At 54.3% G+C, this 20,132-nt stretch overlaps 2 long non-coding RNA genes across 2 annotated transcripts; both read left to right on the top strand.

Annotated features, from left to right (window-relative positions):
* The first annotated feature begins 867 nt into the window (after positions 1 to 867).
* Positions 868 to 3,029, top strand: LOC136008151 (uncharacterized). Its single transcript, XR_010609999.1, has 2 exons — positions 868 to 1,017; positions 2,284 to 3,029. It is a non-coding gene; the product is annotated as an uncharacterized LOC136008151 (long non-coding RNA).
* Positions 3,030 to 8,278: 5,249 nt separating this feature from the next.
* LOC136008150 (uncharacterized) lies at positions 8,279 to 19,604 on the top strand. The gene is made up of 2 exons (XR_010609998.1): positions 8,279 to 8,422; positions 19,082 to 19,604. It is a non-coding gene; the product is annotated as an uncharacterized LOC136008150 (long non-coding RNA).
* Positions 19,605 to 20,132: the final 528 nt, after the last annotated feature.

Genomic DNA, 20,132 nt, shown 5'->3' with positions numbered 1-20,132 from the left:
CCCCGTGATATAGCAATGGGGATCCGGGGCGGGGGGGGACGACACGCGGTGGCGGCTCCCAGGATGCGGCAGTAGGGTGCGGGCGGGGGGGGTTTGCGGTGACCCCCAAATAGGGAGAATGGGGCGGGGGGATCACGGGATGCCGCAATGAGGGGTACGGAGGGAACGCGGTGCCCCCCCAAGTCGGGGGTGAGACGGGGAGGAGGTGCCGGCAGGGGGTTGCAGGCAGGGTTTAGCGTTCCCCTTTCCCCTAGGGAAGGGGGATGCAGGCAGCGGGGTGATGGGGGTTAAAAGGGGTGCTGCCCCCCCACCCCACCCCACCCCCGAGGGGAGGGAAGGAACTGGGGTGTGCGTGGGGTCCTCCGGTGCCGACCTCCCCTTGGCGAAGTAGAGCATCCACAGCTCGTAGAGCCGCTCCCGGGAAGCCATGCCGGGCCGGCACGGCACGGGCAGCTCCGCCCCCCTCCATGGACGGGCCCTCCCCCAGGTACAGGGGGGGCGGTGACAAGGACCCCCCCAAGTAACTGATGCTAGAAGGGGGAGCTTTTCACAGCCCCCCTTTTACCTTCTCCCCCACGCAGCTCCGCTGCGGGGGGGAGAAGGTAAAAGGGGGGGTGCGAAAAGGTTAAATGCCCCCTTGAAGTAATCGTCCCCTCCAATCAACGCAACTGAGCCTTGCGCGCCCTAGGACAGCGGGGGAATAAGCGTAGCAAGGCCACAAAGAGGATGATTTGGGACAATTTTACCTTTTATTTGTTAAATCCCATTTATTTTGAATCATTTTATGTGCACCCCACCACCGAAGCTCGGCGCTCGGTGGGTTGAAGGCGCTCGATGCGCGCATGCGCGCTGCGGGTTGTACGGAGTATAAGGAGAAGGGGAAAGATGGCGGTGTCCGGCGGTGGTGTGGAGGTGGAGGAGGAGGCGCAGGGCCTGGTGTTGGGGAGGCTGGAGGAGGAAGCGCGGCGGCGGCGGCGGCAGGAGAGGCTGCGGGCTCTGAGGCAGCGCACGCTGCAGGTCGGCGAGGGGCTGGCGGTGGGAGGTGTGTGGGGTGGGAGATGGAGGGGTGTGGAGGTCTGGAGTGGGCCTCTGTGTGTGTGTGTGGATGGTCTGAGGTGGGCTTGGTGGTTTGGGGGAGGGGAGAGAAGGGATGTGGGGGTCAGGGGGTCTCCAGTGGGTCTGTAGTTATTTGGGATGTGGGGGGCAGAGGGTGTGGAGAGTAGGTCTAGAGATGTGAGAAGGATTGGGCAGGGACAGGAGCATCTGAGGGTAGGTGGGGGGTTCAGGGGTGCTAATGGGTCTGGAGCCCCCAGGCTGGGTGTAACGAGGGGTTCAGGTTGTGGGGCATTGGGGGTTTATGGGGCCAAGTGGGAGGAATGGCTGGTGCCTGGTGGGGTGTGTGGGGAAACAATGGGGAGCAGGCTGTGGGTGGAGAGAGGAGGAGGGGAGAGTAGTGAGGCAGAGGGGGTGCCCTGCTGTGGGGAAGGGGATGTGGGGTGAGAGGGGTGCCAGAAAAAGCAGGGTGTGAGTGCTGGAGGGGGTTTGGGATTTATGTGATGGTCCTGAGCCTCCTTGGTCTTGTCTGTGGGTTTGTGTGGGCTCTGTATGACCCCAGGGCCTGTATGGCCTGTCCTCGGGCTTCCTCTGGCTTTTAGTTCTGCCTTTGCCATCCCTGGCCTTTGCTAACCCCCTCTCCCAGTGCGTGATTCAGCCTCTTGATTTTCCCATGCTCTCTCCCCAGTTTGCTGTGTTTGCATCACATCTGGCAGCCAGGCCGCAACCTGGTTTGGTGGTGAGGATGGAAAGAGCTTCACCCCGGGACTAATTAATAACATGTTGCGTTTCTCTGCTGCTTTCTGGGCCTTCAGCTTCTCATCCAGGAGATGCTGAGACCTCGTTGCCTGTAGTGCAGGCTTGAGGCTACTGAAGCTGTGTTGCCAAAGCCAGGGTCCATACATGGTGGTTTTCTTCTTGGATGTGCGTGCTGTGCATGGTGCGGCAGGCTCCTTGCTCCGCCCCAGGGGAATTCACTGTGGTTAGTGTAAACCTTGTGTTGCAGAAGGTGCTGCTGGCAGCAAAATATCTGGGCTCAGTTATTACATTTATCTGAGAACTTTTGCCGTTGCTTGGATTCTCACCCAGAAAACTGTGGTTGTTTTTCCTGGTGTCCTTGTTGCCTCTGCAGATGCTGAGCTCAGAACATTACAATGGGGTTTTTATTTTATTTTTTTTTAATTGGGGATGGAGTAAACTTGACAAACTCGGTCATTAATATCTTGGCAGCTCCTGCTGAGGAAGGCGGCCGTGCTCCAGTGTGTCTCTGCACATCCTGGCATCGCTTGGTTCTCCTCTTTTGGGCTAGTAGGGCAGCGCTAGCTCTGCTCCTCTTCCACCACAACATCCTGAATTTGTTGATCCAGCTTAGTATGGACTACTAGCGTGGGAAGACGCTCTGTCCTTCCACTGAGGGCCCTTCTCTTGGGGCCACTAAAGGGAGCCGTGGTTTGGTGGTCAGGCCAAGTGTGTTCTGCTCTGGTTCTTGTCTTGAGGTGTACATTATGGTCGGGGAACTGAGCTTTATGAACCAGGAGAGTGGGATACAGCCCTGTGATGACTCTTACCAGGAAGAAGAACCGTGGAAAAGAAAAGCGTCTCCTAAAAGAAAAGCTCTTTCCTTTATTTTCTGTCCCATCTAGCAAATCTAGAAGGAGCGAGGCGTTGCGGAAGGAGTCATGCGTGGAGTGCTGTTCTCATCTGCGTTATTGCTGTAGGGTTTTTGTTCTTAATTTTAGGTGAGATTTTCTGACGTGGTCTCTGTGAAAGCTAATGTGGCCTTGAGCACTGCCAGGGATGGGGCATCTACCGCTTCTCTGGGCAGACTTCTGTGAGGTTCGGGTATCATCATCCCTGTGTGTGTCAGCTCCATCACCCATTTGCTCAGGAACCTGAATTTGCTCCCCTTACTTGCACCGTGTGTTTGTAGTACTGCAGAAGCCTCTGGTGACTGAGTAAGCGCCTTGTACCCCAAATACTCTTTTCTCCCTGTCCTTCCTATGTACCTTCCTGGGATAGTTTTTTCCCTTGGTTGTGGATCTCTGGTGTTCCCATACTGAGTCTGTCACCGGATTGAGATCTAGAAGGGAGCCCCTTGTACAAGCCCCCCCCCCAACAGGGGTCCTGGAGGACATGGCGGGGCCAGGGGAGGAGATGGACACAACCGCTGTCCCTGTTCCCAGGTGGCCCCAGGGTCCCCATCCCTCCTGGAACCCCCTGCCATGTGCTGGGAACACGGCAGGGTTTTCGGGAAGAAATAATCCCCTTCACCCCAATCTCTCTGAGACGGACACCCCAGCCCGTGGCATAGGAGCTGGGGGAGACACAGGGGGGTGTGTGATCCTTTCCTCCAGGATCCCCCCCACTACCCTTCCCCAAACCTGGACGCACGGATACTTAAGGAGAAAACAAAGCATAAGGGGCTTTGGAGGTGGATACGGAGGGTCCCCCACGCTGCCGCTCAGAACCCCCCATTCTCCAGGACCCCTGCCTGTGGGACCTGCCCCAGCAGAGGGAAATACGAGGGGGGGACGGGACGGGACGGGACAGGACAGGCGGTGGTGCCGGGAGGGTCCCCCCTGTACAGGGAACCCCCGTTTCCCCCCTGCTGCTGCTCCAATGTCACCGCGGCCGCACCTGCTGCTTGGCAAGGGTGCGGGGACCCGGAAGGGGGAAAGGACCCCCCCAAACCCACCCGGGCCGGGTGTAAGGGGATGTGTGTACCCCCCAAATACCCCCGTGAGAGATGGGATGCGGTGGGGGAGTCCCGGAGGGTGCGGTGCCCCCCGAGGGGGATCGCGGAACTCGGGGTACGGGGGGGGGGTGTCATCCCCGTGATAGAGCAATGGGGATCCGGGGCGGGGGGGGACGACACGCGGTGGCGGCTCCCAGGATGCGGCAGTAGGGTGCGGGCGGGGGGGGTTTGCGGTGACCCCCAAATAGGGAGAATGGGGCGGGGGGATCACGGGATGCCGCAATGAGGGGTACGGAGGGAACGCGGTGCCCCCCCAAGTCGGGGGTGAGACGGGGAGGAGGTGCCGGCAGGGGGTTGCAGGCAGGGTTTAGCGTTCCCCTTTCCCCTAGGGAAGGGGGATGCAGGCAGCGGGGTGATGGGGGTTAAAAGGGGTGCTGCCCCCCCACCCCACCCCACCCCCGAGGGGAGGGAAGGAACTGCGGTGTGCGTGGGGTCCTCCGGTGCCGACCTCCCCTTGGCGAAGTAGAGCATCCACAGCTCGTAGAGCCGCTCCCGGGAAGCCATGCCGGGCCGGCACGGCACGGGCAGCTCCGCCCCCCCCCCATGGACGGGCCCTCCCCCAGGTACAGGGGGGGCGGTGACAAGGACCCCCCCAAGTAACTGATGCTAGAAGGGGGAGCTTTTCACAGCCCCCCTTTTACCTTCTCCCCCACGCAGCTCCGCTGCGGGGGGGAGAAGGTAAAAGGGGGGGTGCGAAAAGGTTAAATGCCCCCTTGAAGTAATCGTCCCCTCCAATCAACGCAACTGAGCCTTGCGCGCCCTAGGACAGCGGGGGAATAAGCGTAGCAAGGCCACAAAGAGGATGATTTGGGACAATTTTACCTTTTATTTGTTAAATCCCATTTATTTTGAATCATTTTATGTGCACCCCACCACCGAAGCTCGGCGCTCGGTGGGTTGAAGGCGCTCGGCGCTCGATGCGCGCATGCGCGCTGCGGGTTGTACGGAGTATAAGGAGAAGGGGAAAGACGGCGGCGCCCGGCGGTGGTGTGGAGGTGGCACAGGTGGCACCACCACAGGGTGGTGAGGCCCTGGCACAGGTTGCCCAGAGAAGCTGTGGCTGCCCCAGCCCTGGCAGCGTTCAAGGCCAGGTTGGACGGGGCCTGGGGCAACCTGGTCTAGTGGAAGGTGTCCCTGTGTATGCCAGGGGGTTGGAAGTGGGTGATCTTAAGGTCCTTTCCAAACCAAGCCATTCTGTGATTCCATGAAAGATCAGATCTCCCTGTTTTATATGCCCCCAAAAATCGGAAACCAAGGAAAGGGAAGCCAAAAATAAAAATGCCAATAAAACAACTCCACAGTATCCTGTTACCTGGAAGCCATTGGAAAGTCATGTGGGAGCAGCCTTGAAGGTAAGCTTTCTGCTGTGCCAAAGCAGAGGAGCCGCACAGGGAAGTGCCATAGTCTCTTAACGTGTCTGTGCGTATTTTCTGCCCGCTTATGATATATAAAAAAGCGTTTCTGAAGCTGATTGCTTATGAAACCGCTGCTTAGCTCATGTTTTCATTGCTGCCTTTTATTAACAGGAAAACCCCACCAAGTTTTTGCAGGGAGCCTTATGAAAGCTCCCATGGTGACATTAGATCTTGTCAAGGTTAAGGTTGGTTTTCTGTGTATGTTTTAGGAAGCAAATGGTTCTAGCTCCCTAGGCCCTGCTGCGGGGAAAAGCGGGACAGGCTGTGCAGACATCTCCAGAACGAAGGCATTGGGGTTAAGAGCTAAGGAATGGGATTCTTCCTATGTCTTTTATTTTGCAAATGACTTGAGTATGGGCAGTAGAAGCTGTGTGAGGGCTGGATGGGTCTGGAGCTCGCTCTTTGCCCAAGGGTTGTTGTGCTGATGCTCATGACAGTGGTGAGGCTCCTCCTCACAGTATCGTGTGGCAAAGCCCCACTTACCTTCTCTTTTTTTTTTTTTCTTGCCTAATGTTAAAAATCAGATTAAAATGTTCTCTGTGTGTTCCTCAGGAAGACTTTTATTTTTTTTTTTAGCTGAAGAAAACCTTTAACCCAATTTAAGCTTCAGCTTAGCACGACTGTATTTAGTTTAACAGTTCCTGACTGTCACCTAACTGTCCACTTTGAAGGAGACTCATAGCATCCCAGAATGGTTTGGGTTGAAAAGGACCTTAAAGCTCATCCAGTTCCAACCCCCTGCCACAGGCAGGGGCACCTTCCACTAGACCAGGCTGCTCCAAGCCCCATCCAGCCTGGCCTTGAGCACTGCCAGGGATGGGGCAGCCACAGCTTCTCTGGGCAGACTTCTGTGAGGTTCGGGTATCCTCATCCCTGTGTGTGTCAGCTCCATCACCCATTTCCTCAGGAACCTGAATTTGCTCCCCTTACTTGCACCGTGTGTTTGTAGTACTGCAGAAGCCTCTGGTGACTGAGTAAGCGCCTTGTACCCCAAATACTCTTTTCTCCCTGTCCTTCCTATGTACCTTCCTGGGATAGTTTTTTCCCTTGGTTGTGGATCTCTGGTGTTCCCATACTGAGTCTGTCACCGGACTGAGATCTAGAAGGGAGCCCCTTGTACAAGCCCCCCCCCCAACAGGGGTCCTGGGGGACATGGCGGGGCCAGGGGAGGAGATGGACACAACCGCTGTCCCTGTTCCCAGGTGGCCCCAGGGTCCCCATCCCTCCTGGAACCCCCTGCCATGTGCTGGGAACATGTGGAGGATTGGCTTGTCGAAAAAAGGTCAAAGGTCACGCTCCCATCACCGAGCTGAAACAAGACATCTGTGTAGAAGATGGTGCAAACCTCTCACGCCAGATAATGAGGAAATGAAGGACACCGGCAAACAGCAACATACTGTGACCAATCACAGCCAAGGCCACTAAGTGATAAGTGCATGAGAGGGAGGATGGTGGGGGGGTGCACGGTGTAGCTGCAAAAATGTAGAAGCTATAAACCAATGATCTTGTAACATGTAGAAGCTATGAGCCAATGATCTCTCTGTAACCAAACTATAAACATGCAAGCAAGGTATATAAGTATCCATCTGCTTAGCAATAAACGAGACTTGTCGGTCATCATCTGATGAGCTCCTGTCCCGGCGATTCCCACACCCCAGCCCGTGGCATAGGAGCTGGGGGAGACACAGGGGGGTGTGTGATCCTTTCCTCCAGGATCCCCCCCACTACCCTTCCCCAAACCTGGACGCACGGATACTTAAGGAGAAAACAAAGCATAAGGGGCTTTGGAGGTGGATACGGAGGGTCCCCCACGCTGCCGCTCAGAACCCCCCATTCTCCAGGACCCCTGCCTGTGGGACCTGCCCCAGCAGAGGGAAATACGAGGGGGGGACGGGACGGGACAGGACAGGCGGTGGTGCCGGGAGGGTCCCCCCTGTACAGGGAACCCCCGTTTCCCCCCTGCTGCTGCTCCAATGTCACCGCGGCCGCACCTGCTGCTTGGCAAGGGTGCGGGGACCCGGAAGGGGGAAAGGACCCCCCCAAACCCACCCGGGCCGGGTGTAAGGGGATGTGTGTACCCCCCAAATACCCCCGTGAGAGATGGGATGCGGTGGGGGAGTCCCGGAGGGTGCGGTGCCCCCCGAGGGGGATCGCGGAACTCGGGGTACGGGGGGGGGGTGTCATCCCCGTGATATAGCAATGGGGATCCGGGGCGGGGGGGGACGACACGCGGTGGCGGCTCCCAGGATGCGGCAGTAGGGTGCGGGCGGGGGGGGTTTGCGGTGACCCCCACATAGGGAGAATGGGGCGGGGGGATCACGGGATGCCGCAATGAGGGGTACGGAGGGAACGCGGTGCCCCCCCAAGTCGGGGGTGAGACGGGGAGGAGGTGCCGGCAGGGGGTTGCAGGCAGGGTTTAGCGTTCCCCTTTCCCCTAGGGAAGGGGGATGCAGGCAGCGGGGTGATGGGGGTTAAAAGGGGTGCTGCCCCCCCACCCCACCCCACCCCCGAGGGGAGGGAAGGAACTGGGGTGTGCGTGGGGTCCTCCGGTGCCGACCTCCCCTTGGCGAAGTAGAGCATCCACAGCTCGTAGAGCCGCTCCCGGGAAGCCATGCCGGGCCGGCACGGCACGGGCAGCTCCGCCCCCCCCCCATGGACGGGCCCTCCCCCAGGTACAGGGGGGGCGGTGACAAGGACCCCCCCAAGTAACTGATGCGAGAAGGGGGAGCTTTTCACAGCCCCCCTTTTACCTTCTCCCCCACGCAGCTCCGCTGCGGGGGGGAGAAGGTAAAAGGGGGGGTGCGAAAAGGTTAAATGCCCCCTTGAAGTAATCGTCCCCTCCAATCAACGCAACTGAGCCTTGCGCGCCCTAGGACAGCGGGGGAAGAAGCGTAGCAAGGCCACAAAGAGGATGATTTGGGACAATTTTACCTTTTATTTGTTAAATCCCATTTATTTTGAATCATTTTATGTGCACCCCACCACCGAAGCTCGGCGCTCGGTGGGTTGAAGGCGCTCGATGCGCGCATGCGCGCTGCGGGTTGTACGGAGCATAAGGAGAAGGGGAAAGATGGCGGCGCCCGGCGGTGGTGTGGAGGTGGAGGAGGAGGCGCCGGGCCAGGTGTTGGGGAGGCTGGAGGAGGAAGCGCGGCGGCGGCGGCAGGAGAGGCTGCGGGCTCTGAGGCAGCGCACGCTGCAGGTCGGCGAGGGGCTGTCGGTGGGAGGTGTGTGGGGTGGGAGATGGAGGGGTGTGGAGGTCTGGAGTGGGCCTCTGTGTGTGTGTGTGGATGGTCTGAGGTGGGCTTGGTGGTTTGGGGGAGGGGAGAGAAGGGATGTGGGGGTCAGGGGGTCTCCAGTGGGTCTGTAGTTATTTGGGATGTGGGGGGCAGAGGGTGTGGAGAGTAGGTCTAGAGATGTGAGAAGGATTGGGCAGGGACAGGAGCATCTGAGGGTAGGTGGGGGGTTCAGGGGTGCTAATGGGTCTGGAGCCCCCAGGCTGGGTGTAACGAGGGGTTCAGGTTGTGGGGCATTGGGGGTTTATGGGGCCAAGTGGGAGGAATGGCTGGTGCCTGGTGGGGTGTGTGGGGAAACAATGGGGAGCAGGCTGTGGGGTGGAGAGAGGAGGAGGGGAGAGTAGTGAGGCAGAGGGGGTGCCCTGCTGTGGGGAAGGGGATGTGGGGTGAGAGGGGTGCCAGAAAAAGCAGGGTGTGAGTGCTGGAGGGGGTTTGGGATTTATGTGATGGTCCTGAGCCTCCTTGGTCTTGTCTGTGGGTTTGTGTGGGCTCTGTATGACCCCAGGGCCTGTATGGCCTGTCCTCGGGCTTCCTCTGGCTTTTAGTTCTGCCTTTGCCATCCCTGGCCTTTGCTAACCCCCTCTCCCAGTGCGTGATTCAGCCTCTTGATTTTCCCGTGCTCTCTCCCCAGTTTGCTGTGTTTGCATCACATCTGGCAGCCAGGCCGCAACCTGGTTTGGTGGTGAGGATGGAAAGAGCTTCACCCCGGGACTAATTAATAGCATGTTGCGTTTCTCTGCTGCTTTCTGGGCCTTCAGCTTCTCATCCAGGAGATGCTGAGACCTCGTTGCCTGTAGTGCAGGCTTGAGGCTACTGAAGCTGTGTTGCCAAAGCCAGGGTCCATACATGGTGGTTTTCTTCTTGGATGTGTGTGCTGTGCATGGTGCGGCAGGCTCCTTTCTCCGCCCCAGGGGAATTCACTGTGGTTAGTGTAAACCTTGTGTTGCAGAAGGTGCTGCTGGCAGCAAAATATCTGGGCTCAGTTATTACATTTATCTGAGAACTTTTGCCGTTGCTTGGATTCTCACCCAGAAAACTGTGGTTGTTTTTCCTGGTGTCCTTGTTGCCTCTGCAGATGCTGAGCTCAGAACATTACAATGGGGTTTTTATTTTATTTTTTTTTAATTGGGGATGGAGTAAACTTGACAAACTCGGTCATTAATATCTTGGCAGCTCCTGCTGAGGAAGGCGGCCGTGCTCCAGTGTGTCTCTGCACATCCTGGCATCGCTTGGTTCTCCTCTTTTGGGCTAGTAGGGCAGCGCTAGCTCTGCTCCTCTTCCACCACAACATCCTGAATTTGTTGATCCAGCTTAGTATGGACTACTAGCGTGGGAAGACGCTCTGTCCTTCCACTGAGGGCCCTTCTCTTGGGGCCACTAAAGGGAGCCGTGGTTTGGTGGTCAGGCCAAGTGTGTTCTGCTCTGGTTCTTGCCTTGAGGTGTACATTATGGTCGGGGAACTGAGCTTTATGAATCAGGAGAGTGGGATACAGCCCTGTGATGACTCTTACCAGGAAGAAGAACCGTGGAAAAGAAAAGCGTCTCCTAAAAGAAAAGCTCTTTCCTTTATTTTCTGTCCCATCTAGCAAATCTAGAAGGAGCGAGGCGTTGCGGAAGGAGTCATGCGTGGAGTGCTGTTCTCATCTGCGTTATTGCTGTAGGGTTTTTGTTCTTAATTTTAGGTGAGATTTTCTGACGTGGTCTCTGTGAAAGCTAATGTGGCTGTTGTTTAACACAAATAGCATCTCACACACAGTACCACTGAACTGTGCCTTTGAGGGTAAAGCTCCTGGTAGACCTGTCCTGGTAAGTTTGTTGAAGCCTCTCTAAATCCATTTTTACTCTTGGCTTTTGCAGCTTCCTGAGACAGAGTTCCACCATTTAATGACAAAACTACTTCCTTTGGTTTAAAACCCATTAAATGGAAGTTGCCTTGGGTGCTCTCTCACGCAGCCCTTGTGAGAAATAAAATACTCACTCCATGTTCTTGTTCATGAGTTTATAGCGTGCTTGGTCTCCCTTTCAGATCCAGGCTGTGGTATGTGAAGTCTGTCTTTGTACACAAATCTCTCTGAATCACCTCGATGACTATTCCTGGTGCCTCCCTGAGTGCTGGGATGCCCTTTTGCTGTGAGCGGATCAGGATGTGGGGCACTTGTGAGTCGACAGCACTGGCATTTATTTCATGTTCCCCACCTCTCATGTTCTCACTTTGGTTACACAAGCCTGTCTTCAACAGTCAAAAGCTTGTCTGCTTTTTCCAGTCTTATTGGTCTTAACTGAGACCTTTCCACAGGGGCCTTCTCCAGGCTGAACAAGCCCAGCTCTCTCAGCCTATCTCCATAGCAGAGGTGCTCCAGCCCTCGGAGCATCTCCATGGCCTCCTCTGGACTCACTCCAACAGCTCCGCTTCCTTCTCATGTTCTAGGCCTCGGAGCTGGGTACGGGACTGCAGAACAGAGCAGGGAGGGAGAATCCCCTCACTCGACCTGCTGGTCATGCTGCTGGTGATGCAGCCCAGCACACATACTGTTGTCTCATTGCTCAGATGTCGTTTTACAACCCGTCTGCCAGCTGCTGCTGGATTTCCTTCTGAGCGATTTCACCTGCAGCTACTGTCATCTAGCCAGGCAGGTCTTTCCCAAGTCTTCTGTGGTGCTTGTGACAGCCCAAACCCTGGCAGAGGGCATGAGGGTCGAGCACAGGTGGCACCACCACAGGGTGGTGAGGCCCTGGCACAGGTTGCCCAGAGAAGCTGTGGCTGCCCCAGCCCTGGCAGCGTTCAAGGCCAGGTTGGACGGGGCCTGGGGCAACCGGGTCTAGTGGAAGGTGTCCCTGTGTATGCCAGGGGGTTGGAAGTGGGTGATCTTAAGGTCCTTTCCAAACCAAGCCATTCTGTGATTCCATGAAAGATCAGATCTCCCTGTTTTATATGCCCCCAAAAATCTGAAACCAAGGAAAGGGAAGCCAAAAATAAAAATGCCAATAAAACAACTCCACAGTATCCTGTTACCTGGAAGCCATTGGAAAGTCATGTGGGAGCAGCCTTGAAGGTAAGCTTTCTGCTGTGCCAAAGCAGAGGAGCCGCACAGGGAAGTGCCATAGTCTCTTAACGTGTCTGTGCGTATTTTCTGCCCGCTTATGATATATAAAAAAGCGTTTCTGAAGCTGATTGCTTATGAAACCGCTGCTTAGCTCATGTTTTCATTGCTGCCTTTTATTAACAGGAAAACCCCACCAAGTTTTTGCAGGGAGCCTTATGAAAGCTCCCGTGGTGACATTAGATCTTGTCAAGGTTAAGGTTGGTTTTCTGTGTATGTTTTAGGAAGCAAATGGTTCTAGCTCCCTAGGCCCTGCTGCGGGGAAAAGCGGGACAGGCTGTGCAGACATCTCCAGAACGAAGGCATTGGGGTTAAGAGCTAAGGAATGGGATTCTTCCTATGTCTTTTATTTTGCAAATGACTTGAGTATGGGCAGTAGAAGCTGTGTGAGGGCTGGATGGGTCTGGAGCTCGCTCTTTGCCCAAGGGTTGTTGTGCTGATGCTCATGACAGTGGTGAGGCTCCTCCTCACAGTATCGTGTGGTAAAGCCCCACTTATCTTCTCTTTTTTTTTTTTTCTTGCCTAATGTTAAAAATCAGAATAAAATGTTCTCTGTGTGTTCCTCAGGAAGTCTTTTATTTTTTTTTTTAGCTGAAGAAAACCTTTAACCCAATTTAAGCTTCAGCTTAGCACGACTGTATTTAGTTTAGCAGTTCCTGACTGTCACCTAACTGTCCACTTTGAAGTAGACTCATAGCATCCTAGAATGGTTTGGGTTGAAAAGGACCTTAAAGCTCATCCAGTTCCAACCCCCTGCCACAGGCAGGGGCACCTTCCACTAGACCAGGCTGCTCCAAGCCCCATCCAGCCTGGCCTTGAGCACTGCCAGGGATGGGGCAGCCACAGCTTCTCTGGGCAGACTTCTGTGAGGTTCGGGTATCCTCATCCCTGTGTGTGTCAGCTCCATCACCCATTTCCTCAGGAACCTGAATTTGCTCCCCTTACTTGCACCGTGTGTTTGTAGTACTGCAGAAGCCTCTGGTGACTGAGTAAGCGCCTTGTACCCCAAATACTCTTTTCTCCCTGTCCTTCCTATGTACCTTCCTGGGATAGTTTTTTCCCTTGGTTGTGGATCTCTGGTGTTCCCATACTGAGTCTGTCACCGGATTGAGATCTAGAAGGGAGCCCCTTGTACAAGCCCCCCCCCCAACAGGGGTCCTGGGGGACATGGCGGGGCCAGGGGAGGAGATGGACACAACCGCTGTCCCTGTTCCCAGGTGGCCCCAGGGTCCCCATCCCTCCTGGAACCCCCTGCCATGTGCTGGGAACACGGCAGGGTTTTCGGGAAGAAATAATCCCCTTCACCCCAATCTCTCTGAGACGGACACCCCAGCCCGTGGCATAGGAGCTGGGGGAGACACAGGGGGGTGTGTGATCCTTTCCTCCAGGATCCCCCCCACTACCCTTCCCCAAACCTGGACGCACGGATACTTAAGGAGAAAACAAAGCATAAGGGGCTTTGGAGGTGGATACGGAGGGTCCCCCACGCTGCCGCTCAGAACCCCCCATTCTCCAGGACCCCTGCCTGTGGGACCTGCCCCAGCAGAGGGAAATACGAGGGGGGGACGGGACGGGACGGGACAGGCGGTGGTGCCGGGAGGGTCCCCCCTGTACAGGGAACCCCCGTTTCCCCCCTGCTGCTGCTCCAATGTCACCGCGGCCGCACCTGCTGCTTGGCAAGGGTGCGGGGACCCGGAAGGGGGAAAGGACCCCCCCAAACCCACCCGGGCCGGGTGTAAGGGGATGTGTGTACCCCCCAAATACCCCCGTGAGAGATGGGATGCGGTGGGGGAGTCCCGGAGGGTGCGGTGCCCCCCGAGGGGGATCGCGGAACTCGGGGTACGGGGGGGGGGTGTCATCCCCGTGATATAGCAATGGGGATCCGGGGCGGGGGGGGACGACACGCGGTGGCGGCTCCCAGGATGCGGCAGTAGGGTGCGGGCGGGGGGGGCTTGCGGTGACCCCCAAATAGGGAGAATGGGGCGGGGGGATCACGGGATGCCGCAATGAGGGGTACGGAGGGAACGCGGTGCCCCCCCAAGTCGGGGGTGAGACGGGGAGGAGGTGCCGGCAGGGGGTTGCAGGCAGGGTTTAGCGTTCCCCTTTCCCCTAGGGAAGGGGGATGCAGGCAGCGGGGTGATGGGGGTTAAAAGGGGTGCTGCCCCCCCACCCCACCCCACCCCCGAGGGGAGGGAAGGAACTGGGCTGTGCGTGGGGTCCTCCGGTGCCGACCTCACCTTGGCGAAGTAGAGCATCCACAGCTCGTAGAGCCGCTCCCGGGAAGCCATGCCGGGCCGGCACGGCACGGGCAGCTCCGCCCCCCCCCCATGGACGGGCCCTCCCCCAGGTACAGGGGGGGCGGTGACAAGGACCCCCCCAAGTAACAGATGCGAGAAGGGGGAGCTTTTCACAGCCCCCCTTTTACCTTCTCCCCCACGCAGCTCCGCTGCGGGGGGGAGAAGGTAAAAGGGGGGGTGCGAAAAGGTTAAATGCCCCCTTGAAGTAATCGTCCCCTCCAATCAACGCAACTGAGCCTTGCGCGCCCTAGGACAGCGGGGGAATAAGCGTAGCAAGGCCACAAAGAGGATGATTTGGGACAATTTTACCTTTTATTTCTTGTAAGAAACTATGAATTAGGATATTGTTTATTAAGATTTATGTTAAGCCCAATGTAAAGGTTAGGCAATAAAAAGTATGAAATCGCTTACATAGACTAACAGTCGCGAACCGCAAATCGCCTATCGCTTATGCAAACATAGCAGATGTTGCCTAAAGATAGCTGTAAGATGTTCCAGGATATGGCAGAGATAAGACGAACAAAGGACATAGGAGTAGAGGGGTCAACAATGGGACAAAAGAGGAAGACTTCTCACTTCGGCAGAAAACGACCCCGTAACAACAGCTGAAGCATGGCAGAGTACCTGCACTACTTCATGAACACGGAAGTAAAGATGTATAAAAAGGGACTGTTTGAACTGCTCAGGACGGCAGTTGGCGGAGCGCAGACTCCCCTGTCGTCCAGCGCTGTCTTTGCTCATATTCTACTTGCTATAATTAATGAAATTTCAATTGGATTATGATCCGTTGTGGTCTCAATTTATAACACTTTCTGGTGCCGTGACTCGGATACGGAACGGTGGGCTTTGGTCCTCCGGGGGGGCGCCCCGCGACATTTCGCGGCCCCGCGGCCAACAGCTTACCTCATCCTTACCGACGAACCTAAATGCTAGAATATGAGCAAAGGGAAAACCGGTAAAATCCCATAAAAATTCTGTGCACGGGAGTCCGGACGAAGACGCAGGACGCGTAAGTATATTGCGAAACTTTCCGCAGAGCGAAATAGTTCGCGGCGGAGGACTGCAGAGTGAAATGGGTTCACGGCAGGTCTGCAGAGTGAAATGGGTTCACGGCAGATCTGCAGAGTGAAATTGTTCACGGCAGAGTTGTTCGCAGGTTTGCCGTTCGGGCGGGATTGGGTTTCCTGGAATATAACGAATGAGAGGTTCGATATACTGAACCAAGCGAGTGTGGACCCTTAAGTACTGCGGTTCCCATCTCCCGCGAGGGACTGGGCCAGGAACAAGGGGGAGCGAGTGAGTGCGTGTTCGGAGATGTTCCAGAAGATGGGGGCGAAGGGCAGCAAGCCTTCGACTCCCATGGGAAGGGTACCCATTGTATGTATAGGCGTAAGGGAATAAATGTAAAGGAAAAACGACCCTGGGTGTGCATACTTTGGAGGAACGATCCCCATGCACCTCAGCGCTGAATAAAGCACACCTACTTTACAACTTTAACGAGTTGTGGAGTCAACCCGCGTATCAATTTGGCGAGCCAGCCAGGAGGCCTCTGTTCGGCTGCAGGATCAGGTGAGGAGCGGATATCCTAAGCCCCCCCCCAGGCCGCTTGCCTGGGGGAGCTCCGCTTCTCATCCGCTCACTGCGGGGACAGACAGCGACCTGCGCCGGCTGCGGAGAGGCGGTATGCTTGGAATTTAGGTACTTTGGGGGGCCTGTAGGGCGTACGCGTGGCCGGGGCTGCTGGTAAGGCGTGCAGAGACGTCTGGCGCACAGCGGAGTTCCCCGTGGCAGGTAGGGCTTGCAAGCTGGGGGGGCTTGACCGATAGCGCGGCTGCAAGCGATCCTGGAGGCGGATCGGGCGAGCCCGGGTTTTCGCTGCATCCCAAGTTTTGGAGCCAGGGCGGACCTGCTAATGACCGTGTAGGAAGCAGGAGAAGGGCAAGCGGAACCATAGCGTGAGTGTGTGGGATCCCATGTGTTTCTGTGTGACTGAGACGTAGCGTAGCTACGAAGCGAGTGTGGAGTCCTAATCCGCGGTTCCGTGTCTCCGCGAGGGGAGCGCCCGGAGACGGACGAAGCGTTTATGTTTTTCTGTCCTGTGTCTTGTCTGTGTATAACCATCAAGCAGCTCAGAAAGCGGGGGAAGGTCCGGCTACCCGTCCCGCAGTGGATAACTTTACGAAATACAAGGGCAAGGGAATTTCCTATATGCCCTGTGAGAGTATGTGCCTTGTAGGAGTGTAACTGTATGGGACGGGTGGCATTTCACGTGGATATTGCCACTCAGGACAGCGGTGGGGCAGATACTGCTCGGGGTGTCTTACAAAACACTGCCAGGTAGAAAATTATAATTATCTAATCGGTGACCAGAAATAAAAGATTACTTTGTGGAGAAAAGCCACAAAATCCTGGCGGACTTCCGGGAAGTTAGAATGGAAAACTGAGAAAGGGTTTATAGAAGGTATCAAAGAAAATTTGAGAAGATGTGGTTACAAAGGAAAAAAAAATGGGAATACAACAATTAATGTCTCTCTTTTTGGGACAATCAACGGGGGATATCAGGAAAACCTTCGTAACCTGACATATGAGTGCATAACAAGTTTTGAACAGTGGAACCTGCTGTGGATACTAGGGCAGTGTAAATTTTGCTGGAACTGAAACTATGTTCTAACGACAGGGGAGTTGATCTGCAGAACCCAGAGATACTATCTTACTGAATCCCCTGAGGATATCATAAAACTTGTGTGTGGGTGCTCTCATATTTTAAGTGCATTTGCAGAGCACCGGGAAAGAGAAGCTATAGAGATTTGTAAGAGATTGTTTGAAATGGGAGCCGGTCAAAACAAGGGAATTCTGAAGAAAAGCCCATCGGGTTACATTTTGGCACATTGGAAAGAACTGGGAGGTTCTTCTGGGGGCTCGGTAAACAAGAAAACATTGGTAAAATATTGTAATCAATGGTGGCCTTTATAAACTTTGGAAAATCAGGAAAAATGGCCTAAAAATGGAATTCTGAATTCTAATGCATTTTTTTACAATTTATGTTGGTTTTGAGGTGGCCAAGAAAATGCAATGAAGTAATGCATGCAGACATGTTTCGCTTTAAGAAAGCACCTGGAGTGGCAGACAGAATGTGAAATTAATATAACCCTGCCAGATCCCTAATTTTGGTTTTGGAAAAACAGAAAGCTAAGCTGGAGAGATGTTGTTCAGCCTGTGATATTGGGACAGTCATCAAGAAAATTATATATCACAGGTACCTCCGAGAGGAGCACCCTCTGCCTCTGTCCTATCAGGTATTGATAAGGAGGAGGAAATTGCTGTCACTGGCAACAAGCAGCACATTCACATTCAGGGTTAAGAAGGGGTTAAACCAGAAGTGCTGTTGCAGAGGCAGGCATCTGTAACCCCTGCAGAGCAGGGTGAGCACCTGTGAAAAATAACAAATAAATAAATAAAAAAGGGAAAACCAAAGGGGAAAGGAGGGAAGCTCCCGCAGTTCCTGTGTTTGAGCATGAGATGGGTGCTGGGGCAGGCAGACAGACATGTTGACAGACGGGATTGAACGGTTGATGAATAAATGTGGATGGGAGTGAAGGAGGAAGCATGGAGAGTGTATAGGAATTGGAAATAGGTAGAAAAGAAAAAGCTGGGCCGTGCTACAGCCACGGCTGCGCTGGTTGCTTTGAAACTGGTGGAGGACGAATGTCGGACAGAAGTGGGGGAGTGACCTCCTCTTCTGTGGAACCGGATCGGTGTGAGTGCTATGAGGAGTTTGGACGCTGGGAGTGAGACTGCCCTAGTGGGAGTGCCATGGGGTGGCTCGGGTGACTGAATTGGAACTAGGCTGACGGGACCAGGGGAATCTTCCCTAGCAGATCCACTGGGTATAATGGAATTTTTGGTTGATACAGGTGCAATGTATTCAGTTTTAAACAAAGCTTTAATACCTTTGGGGACGATTATATGATGATAAAAGGGGCGACTGGCCAAGGTGAAAAGGCTTATTTTTATAAACTACTAAAATATCAATTGGGAAAACAATGGGGCATCCATAAGTTTTTGTATATGCCTAACTCCGCAAAAGCTCTTTTGGGGAGAGATTTGTTAGAACACTTGGGAGCAACCATTACTTTCAAAGGAGGCGAGATCACTTTAAAAAGGACCAACAGTATATAGAAATGTTAAAAGCTTAATTTTGATCACTAATCATGTCGAGGGAGAAGTCAGATTGAAGATATACTGGATCAGGTATTCCCAGGGATATGGGCTACAAACGTACCTGGAAGAGCTCCTAAAAGAATACCAGGTACAAACGGGGAACGTGCTGTTACAGTATGTAGATGATCTGCTCATAGCAGGGAATAATAAGGAGGATGTAAGAAAAGAAAGCATTCGACTTCTAAACTTTCTTGCACAAAAAGGCCTACGGGTATCACAAGAAAAGTTACAATTTGTGGAGGAAAAAGTGAAATATCTGGGACATTATTTGTTTAACGGCCAGAAAATATTGGAGCCAGTCGCATTAAAGGCCCAGTGACGAGACCCCACTGGAAAGTACTCAGTACTCCAGGGGACACCAAGATAACCCTGAAAAGATAACGTAATGATAGAGACTTTATTTAATTATTTTGCCGCATTATCTTTTGGCATAAAGTGTGTATTGCTGTTTATATTTGCTATAATTATTTCTCCTCTTTTCTATTGTATATGGAAGCGTACAAAGTGTGCTGAAGGAAATTGCTAAACTTATGCAACCACACAATAGTGAATATAGAAGATATGCTGATGTAAATAATGTATGTACTCTAGGTATACGAATTAGGTGCAATAATTTGAATTGCAATTGTTATCCATTTGCTTGTTTTAGGTGTAAGGTATGTCAGGATAAATGGTGGACACACTGTGAATGTGGATGCCCTCCAATAGGAGTTTGCACACAGTGTTGGAAAATCCAAAGAACTCTCACTGAGTGGAAACTAAAACAATTAGAGTCTAAAACAAGAAATTATTTGGGAATCCCATGAGTGGTGGGAGATTTTTGCCAAAGGAATAAACCCTCAATATTATTGTTACCACTCCAATGAACCGGTCCCCTTTATAGCCGAAATTTTGATTATAAAGTGTAGAAGGGAAGTACTAACTGTATCTTGCTTTGCCCCATTAGTTAAGGCTGCAAAGTGGGAAGCCTATGTAAACAGGCAGAAAGCCCGAAACAGCTGTTCTCCTGAAGAATTCCCTTGCTGCCGAGAAGATGGTACACCCCGTGGCTCGAAGCAACCGAAGCAACCGAGTCGACGGGCGAGGCAGAGGAGGAATAAACCGTGGAGAAAAGAACCAGAACAATGGGATGCAAAACCAGCAATGGCCGAACTTCCCCAGGACTGGTAAAAATATACTTAAATTGGCAAAAATTGACAGACACCCTTTTTCCTGGTATACCGTTAGTTTTGTTATTGATAATAACCCAAGCAAATGGAAACCCGCATGAACCATTAAAGTGGGAATTAATATCCTGGGAAACATCCAAAGTGATAACCACTTTCACTGGGGCGGGACAACCTGAATTCCCTGTACAACCTTAATGTAGAACTCCGGAAAAGGTTAAATCAACGTAAGAAAGATCGTCCAGCGCTGTCTTTGCTCATATTCTACTTGCTATAATTAATAAAATTTTAATTGGATTATGATCCGTTGTGGTCTCAATTTATAACAGGGTGTCATCCCCGTGATATAGCAATGGGGATCCGGGGCGGGGGGGGACGACACGCGGTGGCGGCTCCCAGGATGCGGCAGTAGGGTGCGGGCGGGGGGGGTTTGCGGTGACCCCCAAATAGGGAGAATGGGGCGGGGGGATCACGGGATGCCGCAATGAGGGGTACGGAGGGAACGCGGTGCCCCCCCAAGTCGGGGGTGAGACGGGGAGGAGGTGCCGGCAGGGGGTTGCAGGCAGGGTTTAGCGTTCCCCTTTCCCCTAGGGAAGGGGGATGCAGGCAGCGGGGTGATGGGGGTTAAAAGGGGTGCTGCCCCCCCACCCCACCCCACCCCCGAGGGGAGGGAAGGAACTGGGGTGTGCGTGGGGTCCTCCGGTGCCGACCTCCCCTTGGCGAAGTAGAGCATCCACAGCTCGTAGAGCCGCTCCCGGGAAGCCATGCCGGGCCGGCACGGCACGGGCAGCTCCGCCCCCCTCCATGGACGGGCCCTCCCCCAGGTACAGG

Source organism: Lathamus discolor, chromosome 2, assembly GCF_037157495.1.
Source record: "Lathamus discolor isolate bLatDis1 chromosome 2, bLatDis1.hap1, whole genome shotgun sequence".
In the NCBI taxonomy this organism is placed as follows: domain Eukaryota; kingdom Metazoa; phylum Chordata; class Aves; order Psittaciformes; family Psittacidae; genus Lathamus; species Lathamus discolor.
This window is presented reverse-complemented; position numbering and strand designations above follow the sequence as displayed.